This window comes from Sturnira hondurensis, unplaced genomic scaffold (assembly GCF_014824575.4).
Source record: "Sturnira hondurensis isolate 20B ecotype Veracruz unplaced genomic scaffold, ASM1482457v3 Scaffold0016462, whole genome shotgun sequence".
Lineage (NCBI taxonomy): Eukaryota > Metazoa > Chordata > Mammalia > Chiroptera > Phyllostomidae > Sturnira > Sturnira hondurensis.
Window position 1 is genome coordinate 3451879 of NW_028089093.1, and position 18146 is coordinate 3470024.

Below are 18146 nucleotides of genomic sequence, written 5' to 3' on the forward strand. Positions count from 1 at the left end.
AGCAGGGTTCCCATAGCCTTGGAGGGGCCTGATAATCAGTGTCCTCATAGCCTTGAGACTGGGTCTGATAAACTGTTCCCGTAGCATGACGTGAGCTCACATGCACAGAATCATGATATGTTATATAATTTTCTGGCTTTTGGCTGGCTTAGCTTGCCTCTAGTACTTACGCCAGTAGGGACTCCCTGCTGGATGCCACACTGGGGCGCAAGGGCCACGGCGTGTGCCACAGACAGACATGCAGGGGAACACACGGCGTGCGTGGCTCACCCACTTGTGAATAAAGGCATGTCAGACAGCCCCACAGCTCCGTGAATATTCTTCTGTCTGCCTGAATACCGTCAACCTGTCAGGCCTTGTACAGTCTCAACACAGCTGGGTGAAAACGTGCAATCTGAGCGAAAATTCAACATGTTCCAAGGTGAAAAGGAAACAGTCATTGGAAGCAGAAACTTGAAAAAACTTAAGAATGAAAGTTTAAACCTTGGCTATACTCAAGGAGACAGGAATGAAGGGAGAGGGTTCATTTGAAACAGAAAGGAAAGCTTTCCCTCTTAGCCTTCAAGAAATTCTACAAGAAGGGTTCAATATGAAGGGTGAGAATGCGCAAGAGAAATCACGCCAGGTGTTCTCAATATTTCTTAAGTAGAGGGTAAGTTCACCTGGTACAGGTGAGCATGTGGGAGCAAGAGATTGGAAACTAATGAGAGAGAATGAAGTCTGCCCATCAGCTGTGGAGGCTCTGCTGGAATTAGTGAGCAAATAGGGGCACTTTTTTTTTGTTTTTGATTTTTAAGAAACATCAGGAAAGACCTGGTGAAAACTGCATGTCAATAATCTGTGTTTTGCGGGTCAGTAGAGCTCTTTGTTTTTCCAACAACTGATCTGGGCCTCAGTAGCGTGGCAGCTGTAGTACCTTACAGGGAAGGCTTGGCTATGAAACTCCCGGTGAATGGCCAGTATATGGTGAGTCTGTATTTCCTTTTGAGCTCCCAGAGGTTAATTTTGTTAACCTGTTAGGGTCACACTTTCAATAACCCGTCTTTGCTGAAATAAAGAATTACATATAAACACTGTGGTTTATTCTATGTTTTTGCTTTTTACTTCTAACACTGGAAGTTTACTGCAATGCACTTAGGTGTTGTGAGGAGAGATTGCCCAGGACATGAAATTTGCAAGAGATTGCTTTTGGTGATGCGATTTCAGTAATATTAAGGATGTTATTTTAGTGGAGTAGTGGAAGTTCTCTAACAGATATCATTCCATAGAAATGGATACCTTTACCACATTTTATATTAACTAGACTATTGTAGAAGCTGAAGTTGACTTGTACGAAACTGATTATCATGCAAATCATTATTGTCATTGGCAAAGCAAATGGATTTCATCTGATACAGCTGAGGTACAATTGACCTCAGTTTTCTAGAACGTGATTTTATTGCTCTATTGGTTATTAAATAGTTTTACATTTACTGGCAAACTTATTTCAACATTCCTGATGAACAATATATATTTTTTAATTGATTGATTGATTTGAGAGAGAGAGAGAGACATGGATTTGTTGTCCCACTTAGTTATGGATTCAGTGGTTGCAAGATTCTTGTATGTGCCCTGATCAGGGATTGAACCTGCAACATTGGCATACTGGGATGACATTCTAACCAAATGAACTACTCAGCCATGGCTTGATGACCTATATTTTTTAATTTCTCTTTTGAGTTTAACATCTGAATATCTCGTTAATTTATTTGCTTTTATACAGCCACTTTTTCTATGTATTTTTAAAAAGTACAGGGATATATATTACATATATTAATTGTGTGAATACCTTTAGATACAATGCTCATTCTGCTGCACAGTATCCCATTGTGTAAATGTACCATAGTTTTTTGACCCACTTACTTACTAATAGGCACATACCTTGTGATCTCACCTATAAGTGGAACCCAATCAAATAAGCAAGCAAAATATAACCGGAGGCATTGAAATAAAGAACAAACTGACAGTAACCAGAGGGGAGGGGAGAGAGGGATAATGGGGGAAAATAGGGGAAGGACCATCAAGGAACTTGGATAAAGGACTCACGGACAAAGCCAAACCAGGTAGGATCGAAGGTGGGAGGTGGGCATGGGTGGGGAGGGAGGGTAGTGGTGGGGGCAGGGGGAGGGAAATGGAGAAAACTGAACATGAACAACAATTAAGGTAAAAAAGTGTTCAGAGTTTGGCTTCTTAAGAGTTTCCTGAGCCTAGAAAACCCAAACCTATATCCACCCCAGCCTTGTGTGCCTGACTAAACATAAACATAAATTGTGGTAACAACAGGAGACATTTTGTAAAATGCCTTTTAGCATGGATAGCTCATTTTGCATAGATAGCAGGTTGAGAGGTGTCTTTTCTACATCCTGTATACAATCCTACTATTAAAAAAATCATGCTCCATCCACTGCAAGCCACTGTTCCTCCAAAGGCTGACTGACAATCTCCCCTCTCTTTCCTGCAAAGGTTGAGAAAGAATTAAAGGGACCTTAGGAGCTGGAATGAAATCACAGAGACCAGATGCTCCAGCTGCAGCTAATAGTGCTGAAATTGTGCCCAGCCCAGAGGCACTAGCCAGGAGGTAATGGAGGCACATACCAGCTTCTACTGTTGTCACCCCAGTCACCCCAGTGCAAGGCAAACCCCGCCCTATTAAGAAGAGCATCTTTTGAGACTAGAAGAAGTGCTTAATGGCCTGTGGTGACATTGTCAGCGTATGCACCCCAATGTTCATAGCAGCACAATTTACAATAGCCAAGAGTTGGAAGCAACCTAGGTGCCCGTCAGTAAATGAATGGATCAAAAAACTATGGTACATATACACAATGGAATTTTATGCTGCAGAAAGAAGAAGGAGCTCCTACCTTTTGCAACATCATGGATAGAACTGGAAAGCATTATGCTGAGTGAAATAAGCCAGGTGTTGAAGGACAAATACCATATGATCTCACCTTTAACAGGAAGCTAAACAACAAAACAAACAAGCAAGCAAAATATACCCAAAGACACTGAAATAGAGAACAGGCTGACAGTGACCAGAGGGGAGAGGGGAGGGAATTTCAGGGGAAATAAGGGAGGGATTTAGAGGAACATATATAAAGGATACATGGACAACAACTGAGAAGGGTAGAAATGTGAGGGGGGGCATGGGGGTGGGATGCGATGGGAGTAATAGACAGAAAACTGTACTTGAAAAATAATTAAATAAAAATTGGAAAAAAAGAAATAATATATATTTCAAAAAAAGAATATAATATATGTGGTTAGTCAAGAGTGTGGGGGGTGCAGGAGAGAACAATGGGGGGAACACAGGGACAACTGTAATTGAACAACAATATATATATATTTAAAAGATCTAAATTTATGGAGAAGTTTAGGAGAATGAAGCTTGGAGAAGACTCTTCTAAATGCGCCCCCTTGTGGAGTCTGTGTTAACAGCACTTGCCGCTCAGAGAATGGTTGTCAATTAGAACTTTTTGTTACTTCTTAACCCATTCGTAACTCATGTTAACTGCAGACGTCGAAGTAACTGCTTGCAAATTTTATATGGCTATGGTATCTAACTACGTGTAGTTTTGTTTTATGATTATTGTTATTATTACTATTAAAAATAATGACTAATTGCTTTAATATTTTTGTTTCTCAAAATATTGTCCCATATAAGATTGCAAATCAAACAAGAGAAGTATTTGCCCTCTGCAATGCTTTAAATGTATAAGGTTCCAAAACTGATTTAGAGGAAGTTGTTGTATCTTTATGTGTGTGACCAAATTAAATATTAAGTTCTTAAGAATTAAATATATGAATTTCCCATCCATGATAGAAATAATTTCAAATATAGGGAGTTAACAGAGGATAAATATTATTCTAACATTAAAAAAGGAAGAGGTTTATACCTCTCTGGTCCTTAATCTGGGAGATTAAGAAAAGACTGCATTAAAAAAACATTAATGCCTTAAGAACCCCTTAAATCCAAAGGATTGTTGCCAAATTCCAGAACAGCCTGTTCTAGGATAGCAATTCACATATGTTCTTATAAAATCATCTGTTTGCAAAAATCCAGTTGCAAAAACAGTTACTTTGTGAATGAAATTAACTTGAAATTGTTCATAATTCTCTTCCTTCCCAATCCTGCCAAAGAGACTCTCTAGTCTGATTTTCTCCCTCTTTCCCTAAATTAAATAAGAATAATCACGCCTTGTGGAAAACTGACAGGTATGTTTACATAATAAAGAATCTGGGACAAAAAAAAAAAAACAATGTGACTTGCAGCTGGTTAAAGAGTGCTTCTGAGAGGTGTGGCAGGTCTTCCGTATAGCAGGAGATGCTGAAGAAATAATTTTATTCATGTCGTGTTTGGAAACACTACACACTCTCTAAGACATGCAAGTAAAGACTCTGAACCAGCTCATGTAACCTCGGATTATTGGAGTCTTCCTCTGGTGACAACACTGGTTTTCAATTGAACCAGCAGCGAGGGTTTCTAAGCGCAGTTTTTACATACAGAGTGGAGAATTTTACATCGGTAATCACTCATTCTGCCTCAGGAGGAAATCTCACTAATGGAGGGTTTTATTTATTATCCTGAGTATTTTGTTAATGTCACCTGAGAATAAAAAATTGACTCATCAAAATTAACAGCAATCATTTATTTGTACTTCAATCTACACACTCAGAAGTATTTCAGCCTTTGACCCTGACTTGCAAATTTTGCCTACAGCAGAGTTCATAACTATCCAAAGAACAAAAACAAAATCTGTGTAGTACACCACAAAGCCTCTGAGTACCCGGCTGCCCAGTGCTGTGCACCCAGCCAGTGGGAGTCAGCACAGAGCCAATAACATTCCACACTTAACAAGTCAATCGTTTTATGTTCACAACAAGCTCTACAATCTCCATCTGACATTAGGAGAAATGCCTAGTTTTGGAAAGCATTTCGTGTAAAAAAAAAGGCTGCCTTGGAATAGACTCAGACCATAAGGGTTAGTAAGAAGAAATGAACTCAAGAATAATGTTAAGAATGTCCTGAAGGACAGCCAGAATGGTACTTTAATAATCCAATATGAGTGATGAAGGTCTTGACTACAATGGGGTTTGTGTCTAGAAGGGGAGATTTTTTAGAAATCTCCTAATAAAAAATAGCAAGTAACTAATGATGACAGTAAGAGAAGGACTAGAAAAAAAATAGAAAATGCAAATATTGTAGCCTGGGAAAGTAGAAAAGTAGCCCCATTGATAGGTAATTTTTGTTTAAATTGGCAGATCCTGAGCCAGCTGGGTGGTCAGTTGGTTGGAGCATTGTCCTGTACACCAAAATGTTGTGGGTTCAATCGCTGGTCAGGGCGTGTATGGGAGGCAGCCAATCACCGTTTCTATCACTCCACGGTGCTCTCGCTCTCTTCCTCTTCCTTTCTCTCTCTCAAATCAATAAATATATCCTTGGGTGAAGATTAAAAATGATTAAATTGGAATATTCTTGCCCCGAGCTTTCTTTCTTAGTACCCCAGACTTAAGTATATAAAAGAAGAAACAGTACAAAATCATGCAAGACTTACTTTTAATAGACATACTTCATAATTTAGGTTCCAAGTTTTGAAAGAGCAAATAATAGAACCACTTAAAATATTCACTGCTGTGTAAAGACACAAAAATTGATCCAACAATAGTGGTAGTCATGGTTACCTGCATGTCATCAGTACACAGTGATTATACAATTCATTCCTATGGATAACAAAATTATAGCCTAATACAAAATCATCTTGCAACAAAGATAAAACCCCCAAACCCACAGCTCGATAATATAAACTTGCATGATCTCTGTGAGTAATTAAACACTTCTATATGCATTCACTTGTTATGATCACAGTTCATATAATTAACTAAATTATTCATGGGAGCCCAAAGTTAAAAACTTTTTTGAAATGACACAATCATATCCAGAAGAGAAACAAACAAACAAACAAATCACCCTTTCCTAAATAGGTCAGTTTTATAACATCAACCACTTTAATTAATGATGGCTGTGTTATTTATAGATTATTTAATTTTCATTGGTTTGCTCTTCCTAATATATTTAAATATTTGTAAACAGTTATTCACCATGCTAAGTTCACCAATCCTTGCCTACCATGAAAATACATTTTCAATTGTTTTAATGTACTTATTTTTTTAAGTAATTTAGTATTGCGTTTTCATATTTTATTGTAATACTCATCTCATTAGTTTCTTCTTTTTGAATATACAAAATTATGGGTAAAACTCTTTTTTAGAAAGCCCGCACCAAATTACCCTCCTGAGACTCAACTGTGTACTCACACACAATTGATATAATTGAATAATCAACACAAAAAGATGCCTTTTCATTCTCGTGATTGATACTGCAGCAATGAAAACAAGCCACTGTACACAAGCCGAATAATTGCATTAAATTTGTGCAACAGTGAGCCTTTGGCTTTGACTCTGAAAATTTATATTTTATTCTGATCCTAGCACTCAGCAGACTTCAGGCAAGTCCCTTAACTTGCTGGAGCCTTAGTTTCTTCATCCAGAAATTGAGGGAGTTGATGCTAAAGGGCTGTGGTGCTGATGGAAAGTGATTCTGTACTGGTTACATAGCTCTTCAGTTTCTAGGAACTGTGTGCAAAAGTTTTGCCAGTGTCTTCCCTCCACCACTATCCCTCAGCGTTTACATACACTGGGTGAGATCCAAAGCACAAATTAACCCACTGAGCGTTTCTGAATCGATTATAAGCGAAGCATAATCTTCCAAAATATCTTTACAATGTCCAGCAAAAAAACTAAAGGTATTATTTGGGCTTTCTGAAATCAAATATCTGGGCTCAATTGCAATGATTTATTCCCATATTCTACCAGGGTGCTTATTCCTTTGGAAACTAGTTTATGTTGCTATACCCTGAAGAAGCTAATGAACCTCTGAGTAAATCATACACAATTTCTGTGTTTTTTACAGTCTAGGAAAACTTCCATATATATATATGAAAGAGTTAGCTATTGCTCTGCAAAGAAAATTGAAATGCACCTAGCACTAAAATCCATTTACTAAATCCCTGGACTCCAGATTGGGCAGGATTTGGAAGGAAGTACACAATAGCAGTGTGAAAATAATTGTAACTGGTCACCCTGTGCAATCACCACACCTCGAATCATCACTGCAGCCTCCTTCAGAATGATCCTGACTTCACATTCAAGGTCGGAGCTGACTTCTTTATCAGCATAGACTCAGGCTGTGCCTTTATAGAAAACAGCTTGAACAGTTGATTTCTAACAGTTGTTAGATTGATTCAGCTCTGCCTTTCTTTATTATATTTTTACCAATAACATATTTGGCTTGCTTTCTTTATTCTCAGCCAGTTGCTCATTGCTCATAGAGATAGGGTAAAGATATTCTTTACCATGAGATGAGAAGGCTACAGCTGGTTCAGGTCCCTGGAAAACATACACAGGCTTTTAAGTTTATAAAAGGCACTGCCATTATAAGGTTAAGATCATAGTATTTGGATATAAACAACCTTGGATTCCAGCCCACTCTCTAGTAGATATAACAAGGGACTTCATATTTTTTATCATTACTTTTGTCATCTACAAAGTGTTTGCACAAAAATTAGATCTACTGAATGAGTTTATAACTAAATGAAATATCACTCAATCAATGTATGTCAAGTGCTTAACACAATAATAAAGTGAGATAAATGCAAACATATCACATTGAAGGATATATTAGTTACAAAATATTAGGTTTTGCATGTGATTTCTGAAATAAAATTTGTAATTGCTATTCAGCATGAAGCTCAATAAATTTTCCTGTTTACTTTCCAGCTTAACCAAATTAAGCACTAAGCTCAAACATTATTGCCCTATCTATACATTACACTCCAAATATTTTATATGTAAGTTGTTTTAAAGTGCTTTAAATGTAGGTATATTATCATATTTATACAGCTGCAAGTCCTAGTGTGGGTTCAAAGCAGCTGGCTATTGTACCTGATGTCCTACCATCTCTTTACACAGAATGTCAATTTGTAAAGTATCTTTGAGTAAAAGGCTTTCATCTTCTCTTTGTCTAGAAAGAAAATGGCTTGTTTCCAAACTACCACTTCTTCATATCAGTGTAGAAATAATTTCTTGATGCCTTGTGGTACATCTGCAAATCTTTTCCTGAAATTGGCTAGCAAATGAAACTCACATGAGTAGCGCTGTGCTTTCTGGAACCCCAAATGCATTGTGACATCACGTGAAGACGCTGTGAGAACTGCAGGATCTTAGAGAAGAAAAGTGACTTGGCCGAGGCACACTGGGCTGCACCAGGCGGAGACCACGTGTGTTCTGCACTAGTTATCCTTCCCATCGCATCAACCTCCCCCCCTTGCCTCACCTTTACTTACGATCCATGCTTACAGACCCTGATTCGGCAATGACACCCTCTTCCCGTTTCATTTGAATAGGCCCAGGGAGAGCAGAGAAGGCAATAATCTCTTTTCTACTTCAAGCCTCTCTCGAATGTGTGAGGCTCTCTGTTAAAAAGGCATTTCTCTTCCCTTTCCCTTGCCAGGGTGTTAAAGAACTAGATTTAAGCACATAACCCAGTTCACAAAATGAATTGGAGAGGACCAAAGGGGAAGAAAATTGACCATAGTGTTCTGAAAACTGCCCCAGGAGCAAACAATCCTGGACTCGTACTTCCCAGTTACCTGCCTTCTACTCACTCAGTTATTGTGTTAGCAATAGAAAATTCCTCCCTCCATAAAACTTAGTAAGTAAAAAACAGGAAAGGCCCATTACCAGATACACTCTGTAGCTTTCTTCAACTTCTGTTGTGTACATTATAGGTGTTTTAGGCTCATGATAAATTTTGGTTGAATGGATATCTGCTTTTTTCACTGTTAGAATCACAGAGCTAATAGCCTGTGCTGAGCAGAATCTTGTAGTCCCCATTATGACACAAACCACACTTCCACTGAAGCTTCATGGAGTCTTCCCACGTGTTATGATATATGGAACTATTAGAACATCAAATGTTATCCTCAGTTCATGCTATAAAAAAATAGGAAAATAGGTAACTGATTAAACATGAGAAAATTTGATATGACAATTACTGACACACAAAGACTTTAAAAATTATTTAGCTTCTTCTATAATTACCCAATAAGGATGTTCTTTAAAGAAATCATTCAGGAATTAAATTCCAGTCAAGATGTCAGACGAAGTAAAAGCAGTACTCACCACCTCCCATGGTCACATCAAAAGTTACAACTAAATTACAGAACAATCACCTTGAGAACCACTGGAAGACTAGTAGAACTGAACTCCTATAACTAAACATATAAAGAAGAAGCCACGTGGAGACAGGTAGGAGGAGTGGAGAGAAGCAGAATGGGCTGGTCCCACAACCAGGCGCAGTGGTTAAAAATCAGGAGGATATCAGCTGCAGAGGTACCCCCTGAGGAGTGAGGGGTTCCAGCCTCATACTGGACTCCGCAGCTCAGACCCCCCAGTGCTGGCAAGAGGAATTCCCAATCCATCTGCTGTGAAAATCATCAGGTATCCATCCATCCAGGTGAGAGGAAGGGCTGTTGGAGTCCCAGCCACCTTAAAGGGCCTGCACAAACACCCACTCATGCTTATGCTAGTCTCCAGCCAAAGGGTAGCAGCTCAAAAGCACCAGGGACATAGAAAGAGGAACTGACTTTTCTGGCTTCAAGGTGAGAACAGAAGTTCTGGCAGGAGCCATTGTTCCTTTGTTTAATCCTCCCCCCCACACGACCTCTAGATACTGGTGCACTGTATCTGAGTCTTAAATAACTTGGCTAACAACAGCTCACTCCACCGGGGTGACTTCCTGAAACCCAGCCCTACCCAACTCACATACTGGCCTGAAACTCCTTTAGTGTCTTTTCCTCACAAAACACTAACACTGGCCCATGCCAACTTTCCCAAAACCTGTAAAAGGCCCACAAACCCCAAGAGCAACAGCTTGTCTCAGTACACTTTGTGCCTCTTGCTCCTGTACTGGTGGCAGCTGGCCTGAATTCATAGCAGAGCCTTTTCAGGCACCACCAAGTCTAGCACAGGCAGCTGCCAATCACAGATCACTCTGTAGCTCCTACCAGGTGGCTGTGGCCAGGCACAGGCAGTGGCTGACCTGGACCTGCACCAGAGCCTCTCACAGGAAAGCCCAGAACCAACACACCTGGTGGCTGAATTTAGACCAAACCACAGACACACTCTATTAACTCCACAAATGACACACCCAAAGCTTGAACTCTCGGCAGGTACCCAGGTAAAGAAAATTCCATTCAAGGGGTCAGCCCTCATAGACTGACTAGTTAGGGTCAGTCAGTCTTCACAGCCAGTCTGCCTGAGGGTCAGTTCTACACGCTGACATGCTAACAGCAATCAAGACTCAACTTCTGTTGCAGTACAACAGAAGGGCACATATACCCTGTACAGGGGTATTTGCTATTAGTATTTTGCCATAAGTTTACTTTGTTCTCTTTCTGTTCTTAGTTTCTCCACCTACCACAAGGATATGAAAGCATTATGTGAGTATCAATATGGAGAATTCACAAGATTACAATCAGTATCACAACAAAGACAGTAGTTTATGCTTTAGAGACTATCAATTTATTTTCTTCTTTTTTTAGTTTTTATTGATTTATTGTTAGAGGGGGGAAAGGAGGAAGATGGAGAGGAAGAGAAACATCAATGTGTGGTTGCCTCTCACATGCCCCGTGTTGGGGACCTGGCCTGCAACCCAGGCATGTGCCCTAGACCAGGAATCGAAACAGTGCCTCTTTGGTTTGCAGGCCTGTGTTCAACCCACTGAGCCACACCATCCAGGGCTCAATTTATTTTTACAAATTATATTAGACTATTTCTTACTGATGATATTTAAATAGCACAATTTAAATAAAAGTTTTTATTAAAATACTACATATTTCATAATATTACTGCAATGTCCCATGTTAATGGTGTGCAAAGCAGCTGTACCTGTTTTAGCCTGAACTCCAGTGTATTTAGTCAGGATGATAGAACTTGAGGAAAATAATAGAATTTACTTATTCATCATTTTTTATTGATTTTTTCAATCAAATGTATAATCTGGACCACTGAAAGAATAAAGTGCAGACAAGGGCAATTCATATTCAAAGAACCTTTTAAAATCCATTTTATAGTAACTACTGCTTTGATTATTATTTCTCTATTAAAGAATTCTATTTTTCATTCAGTGCACACAAAAATTAATTATAATCAAAACATTTTTATGGGATTTGGTCTTGTATAATTGATATTTTTCATAAGTTAAAAATAAACAACTTTTTGAAATAAAAAAAGTGTTTCATGGAGAATAAGGGATGAATGAATCAGTATATCAAAATGTTTTTCCCTTTTTATAAAAACCTTATTTAATGTTTAACATTCAATTTGAAAAATACAAACAGATAAGCAGAAAGGAGATTTGCTGTGTACATTCAGACAGTCACTTATTAAATAAAACATTTTTCCAGATATTTTCTTTAGGCATATAATTAATATTCTACTTAGTCCAGTTCCTTTAAAATTTTGTTAACAAGAGTCTTTATTTAATCTCCCACTGATATTTAACAGTAAAATATCTTCTTTACTCAATGCAGAAATCCTTTGATATTCAATACTCTCATATCCTTGAGTAAGAGTGAGAAACATGTTATTTGCTAAGAAAAACATTTAAGCTTTAAGAAGACTCTTGGCCTGACATCTGCTATTTAACACAGTCCCGTGTCCTAACAGGATCTAAAAGTGCATCAGGATCAGCAACAATTGTTACTCAACATCTTTTCACTGATTCTGTCCTAATTCAAGATCTATTCACATATATCATATAAACAAAAAGATAGACAAGATTTTTGGGTGGGTCTTTAAGATGATCTGATTCAAAATATACTTGTCTTAAAATATATTTTTAAGAAATATGGTTTTATACACTATGATATATGTCTGACTTGATAAAAGATGTATCATTAATATGTATTGTAGCCTTAGGCAAGGTAATAGTTTGAATTATGATTAATTCATAGTTCATCTACAACAACTGTAAATCATTAAACAACAAATTTTGGAAGGGTAATGTGAACATAATCTGGTTGGAAGTAGATGGTTATTTCAGTGAGTCAGTATTTTGATCACCTATCTGTAGGTGATCAAAAGATAGGTCCCCAATCTCCTGATAAAATTTGAAGTCAACCTTTAAATTCTGGAAAAAAGAACAGTATCAAAAGGTATTCTCTCCAATGAACTTGCTGATCTTGTGGACAGACTTCTTGAAAAGAATTTCACATGTACTTCCTTCTCTCGCTCAAGTCTCATTCACACCTCAGCCCACCACTGTGCTAAAATAGTTCCTGGTGGTAACAACAGTTAGCTCCTAATTTGCAAAGTCTAGTAGATCCTGTGTTCTCATCCTCCTTGTCCTCTGTGGCACTACTGATGTTGACACAGGCCTTCTTCCTTTTTGTTCACAAAACTGCTATGTCCCTTGGTCCTGTTCTGTCTGTTCAGTGCCCTCCAGGGTTCTTCTCTCTTCTTGTTTCATAATTCTTTTCATATGAAATCACACATACGGCCATAGTCTGTATGCCAGCATTTCTTAAAATTCCATTATCAGGCTTCAAACTCTTTCTCATGTTCTAGGCATATTATTTCCATCCAGTCCCTGGAAATTCCTCAGGTACTTCAAAGACTAGATAATCATAATAAATTTGTTATATTCCAATTCATATTCAATTTAACCATGCTCATCTTATTCCTAAATAACCCATATCTCTTTAATGGTGTCAGCAGCCACCCAGGTCCCCAAGAGATCCCATGATGTTATTTCAGGAAATTTCCTCCCAATCACCACATTAAATCTGTCATCAATCCCAGTCAATTCTCATTCCAAAATACTTCAAGTATAAAAGAGACTGGAGTCCAGGTAAAATAAAAGTCACTGAGCATTTGCCATAATGGTAAGAGGGAAAGAAGCCATTGCATTTGTGGCATAAACAAATAGGATACCATTCTGTTTCCATCCCACCCTCTCTCCTTGATTAAAACTAGTGTGTATCTTCATATTTATTGAAGGACAATATTCAAACTAGTAACAGAGCATGATCTTACTATCCAGTCCTTTTCCTAAATACCCTACATTACTCTTCCCTGTTGAATGACTTGTTAATCGAGAATATATCACCTATTTCCAGAATGTTGCGCCATTATTCATTCCAGTTTCCTTCTCTGTGATATCTGGTTTTATTTTCATCTGAAAACTTCTTATCTCTGCTAATTCCCTTCCCTGGAGCCTCCTATAACAGCTCACAAGTACCGTTCACTCCTTTGTGCTTCCAGGACGATGTGTTTGTAGGTATTCCATGGGCCCTTCTTCAGAGACCAGGCTTGCTTCCGTCTGTCTGCAAGTTTGTGAGATTTTCAAGGGTTGAGACCGTTAAGCACTTGACACATTTTCTTCCATAAAATTGGCACTGGAAAATGTGTGATCAATAAATGAATGATTCAATTTTTTCTTTTTCGGTGTCAGTTGACATTCAATATTATATTAGTTTCGGGTTTACAGTACAGTGGTTGGACATTCATATAACCTACAAAGTAATCCCTCCAGTAAGTGGAGTACGCACCTGCCACTGTACATAGTGAGTATTTATTACAATATTATCAATAATGTTCCCTATGCAGTGGTTTACATTCCTGTGACTGTTTTATAACTGTCAATTTGTCCTTTTTTATCCCTTTAATGTTTTAACCCTGACACTAAACCCCTCCCATCTGTCAGTCATCAGTTCTCTTTATCTATGAGTGTCTCTGTTTTGATTATTCATTTATTTAGTTAGTTTTAGATTCCACATATAAGTAAGATCATATGGTATTTGTCTTCCACTGTATAGCTTATTTTTAGTATAATAACCTCTAGGTCCAACCATGGTGTTGCCAATGGTAAGATCTCACCCTTTTTTAGGGCCAAATCATATTTTTTATGTATAATCTATCATATCTTTTACAATCATCAATTGATGGATACTTAGGTTGCTTCCCTATATTGGCTATTGTATATGGAATGTCCTTGGTCTCTTGTTATAATCTTCATTTTAAAATCTATTTGTCTGATATAAGTATTATTACCCCAGCTTCCATTTTTGTCTCCATTCTCATGAAATATATTTTTCCATCCCTTTACTTTCGGTCTTTGTATGTCTTCTGATCTGAAGTGAGTCTCCTGTAGACAGCATATAGATGGTTCTTGCTTTGTTCTTCATTCAGCCACCATATATCTTTTGATTGGGACAGTTATTCCACTCATACTTAAAGTACAAGGAGGGGACCCCCCCCAAACCCTGCAAGGATCTTCTGGAGGGTGGGCCCCTTGTAGTACAGGCTTCCCCCACTAGGCGAGTGTACTGGGAACTCATCTGTATCAGAGTACCAGCTGGTATTGTTGTCAGAGGCTGCATTCAGCTTCAATGAATTTTTTAAAAGATTCTTTCGTTGTGTTTGCCCATTTCGTAATGGGTGATTTATGAGCACAGCATCTCACACCACTCTGAGTGTTTGGCAGTTTATGAGCAAAAATGGTATGACCCCCAATGCCCCACCCCTCTATTCACCCAATCTCACCCCAAGTGATTGTATTTGTTTCCCTGGATGAAAATACTCCTCATAGGTAAGTGTTTTGCCAATGTGGAAGAATTGAAATAAAAAATGACAGGAGCACTAAAAGGCATTAAAATTGACAAGTTTAAAAACTGTTTTGAGCAGTCAAAAAAGTGTCTCACCAGATGTAGTGCATCAAATGGGGCACTATAGGTGCTCAGCCACTAAGATGCTTTAGTCACTAAGGTGACTGAATTTCAAACACGTAAGAATAAATACACAATTTTTATAAGTAAATAAAAATTCCATTGTGGGAGCCCCTCCCTTTTAATTGCTGATAGCTGAGTATTTATTGCCATTTTATTATTCATATTTTAATCTATTTTTCTCAAAAATATCCCTTGAACACTGTAACACTGTTTTCATGGAGATAAACTCATTCAGCTTTTTCTTGCCTGGGAAGCTATCTTTTGATTCTAAATTATTGCTTTGCTGGGTAGGATAATCTTGGTTGCAGGTTCTTGCTTTTCATCATTTTAAGTATTTTGTGCCAATCCCTTCTGGCCTGCAAATTTGTTATTGAGAAATCACTTGATAGTCTTATGGGAGCTCCCACCTATCTGCTTTTTTTCTGCTGCTTCGAAGATTCTCTCATTTTCTTCAATTTTTGTATGTTGCCACCCTTCAAGGCCAGGCAGGTTCATGGTATTTGTGCAGGCAGAAGAATATTCACAGAGCTGTTGGGATGTCTGGCATGACTTTATTCACAGGTAGGTGAGCCCTCCATGCTGCAAGCTGCATGTCTATTTGCATGTCTCATGTCATGTTCCTTGCTCTCCAGTGTGGCACCCATTGTGGCACCTGTCTCCTTGCATGTCTCTCATCATCATTGTTCCCAGCAGAGAGTCCCTACCTGTTTACAAACTAGAGGGGAACAAAGCTGTCAAGATGCCAGAAATTATATAACATAGCATATTTCTGTGCATGCGAGCCCTCCTCACATTATGGGAACAGTTTATTGGACCCGGTCTCAAGGCTATGAGGACACTGGTTACCAGGCCCCTGCAAGGATATGGGAAACTGCTTCCCTTAGCTACCCAGACACTTGGGTGAAGCAGTGAGACTGCCTCTATTTACCCTACACTTTGGCTTTTTAATTATGGTGTGTCTTGGTGGGGGGCCTCTTTGGATTCATCTTGTTTGTGACTCTCTGTACTTCCTGGGCCACTTGTATGTTTATTTCCTTCACTGGGTGAGGAACATTTTTAGCCATTATTTCTTCAAGGAGGTTTTGGTTACTTGTTCTTTCCCTTTTCCTTCTGGTGCCCCTATGATACAAATGTTGTTATACCTGATGTTGTCACAGAGGCCCCTCAAATATCCTCATTTGAGGATAAAAAGTGTTTTTTTTTTATTTTTGCTATTCTAGTTGGGTGCTCTCTGCTACCTTGTCTTCCTAGTCACTGATGCTGTGCTTTATCCACTATGCTGTTGATTATCCTTTAATTGCTCTTCATTCCAGTTATTATATTATCCATTTCTGAGTGTTCTTTTTTTATGGTGTCTACCTCTTTGTGTATGTCCTCACAGAGTTCATCTATTCTTCCCCTAAGTTTACTGAACCTCTTTATAAGCAGTGATTTGAACTCTGTATCTGGTAGATTTGACTCCATTTTGTTTAGGCCTTTTTATGTAATTTTGTCCTGTTCTTCCATTAAAGACAAATTTCTTTGCTTACTCATTTTTGGCTTACTCCTTGTGTGCATTTCTGTGTGTTAGGTAGAGCTGCTATGTCTCCTAGTGACCTTACATAGAGGTGTCTTGGGGGCCCACTGATCCAGACTCCCTGGTCACCTGAGCCAGGTGCCCACCTCAGGGGCCCAGCACTTCTTGCTTCAGAAGAAGTAACCATCTCACAGTTTTTCACATGTTTTCCTTCATGGTTAAACCTATTTATCAAAATCTTGGTAATGTTGAAAAAGCCTTTTTACTTTTACTTTAGTGAGAAATATTTGCAGCCAGCAAAGTTAATGTGGTCTCATTAAGGAAGCCGCAGTACTCAGTACATTAGGACTCTGCTCTGCACTTTTAGCCCAATTATCCCATACTGTGGAATGAGGAAGGACATTGTACCTGCTCTCTGGTTGTCTTGACATTTTATGTCTCTACGACATTACTGCCAACTTATCTGGGGTCGCTTAAAATGAACCAGCCACAAAGATCACTCTGGTGCTTCTTAACATCAGATTTCTAGGCCACTCACTCAGGGGACTATGATTCACTAAGCTTGGGTGGGTCTCCCAAATCTACATTTTAACAAGTCAATTAGGCACTTCCTAATTGAAAAATTTAGAAATTATATCAGGCAAATTTAGTAATTATATCCACTATTATGTTCTTCCTAAATCCTGAGAGTGACCTCTCTCACCCTGGTGACTTCAGTCCATGTGTTAGAGTAGGCAGTTGGTTAGGTGTTATCAAGACAGAAGGAAGCTAGCCCCAAATGGATAGCTCAGGTGGTTAGAGCATAGTCCCTATACACCAAGGATATAGATTTGATTCCCCATCAGGATACATACAATAAGTAACCAATGAATGTATAAATAAGTGCAACAACAAGTTGATGTCCCTCTCTCTTCCTCTCTCTCTCTCTCTAAAAAAAATCAATAAATTAAAAAAATAAATAAGAGAGGTGGGAGATAAAAGAAGATATCTAATTAAGTAGAAAAAAAATCAACTTTGTGATCACTCCTGGGAGTAACTGATACCATTACTCAAACAGAACAAAACATCTGATTAGGCATTTAGAGACATTTTGCAGTCACGTCCTGGGGCAATAACCCGCATTGTTCCTCACCTAACAGGTTAGGAAGAAAGAAAGAAAGACTGCAAACACCCTGAGATGTGGGAGGGCAGCAGAGCAGCAGCAGTTCCTTTCACTAGTGCATGTGCAGTGGGAGCCAAAATGACAAGCAGGCACTGCAGCCATAAATGGGGTAGGGCGTAGCAGAAGATTGGGAGAATCCAGGGAAGAGATTGGATAGTCGGAAAGAAAACTGGTCTTTCCCAACCCAAGGAAATAGAAGACAGCACCCACAAAGACCTCAGGGCAGCCGCTCTCTCCAGCCTGCATGCTTTCTTGCTTTAATAAACTTTTCCACTGTTGCTTAAACTTCTGTATGCATGTCCCTGAAGTCTTTCCTGCATCACCTAGAAAACCCTACTTCGTTCGGTAGCACATGGAATATTTTTTCCTGTGCATGTTTTCATTCAACCACTCTTTCATTTTTCTTCTCATTTATACGTATTTGGGGCTGGCACTTGCCTGCTTTAATTTTATCTGGCAAATACTACTTTCTCCACTTTCTTCCAAACCCAGAGAGATGAGAGTGTCTTCTCCCAAAGCCATAAGGCTTGTGAACCTGCGACTGGCTAGAAATATATGAACAGGAAGCATTCTAGAAGTAACA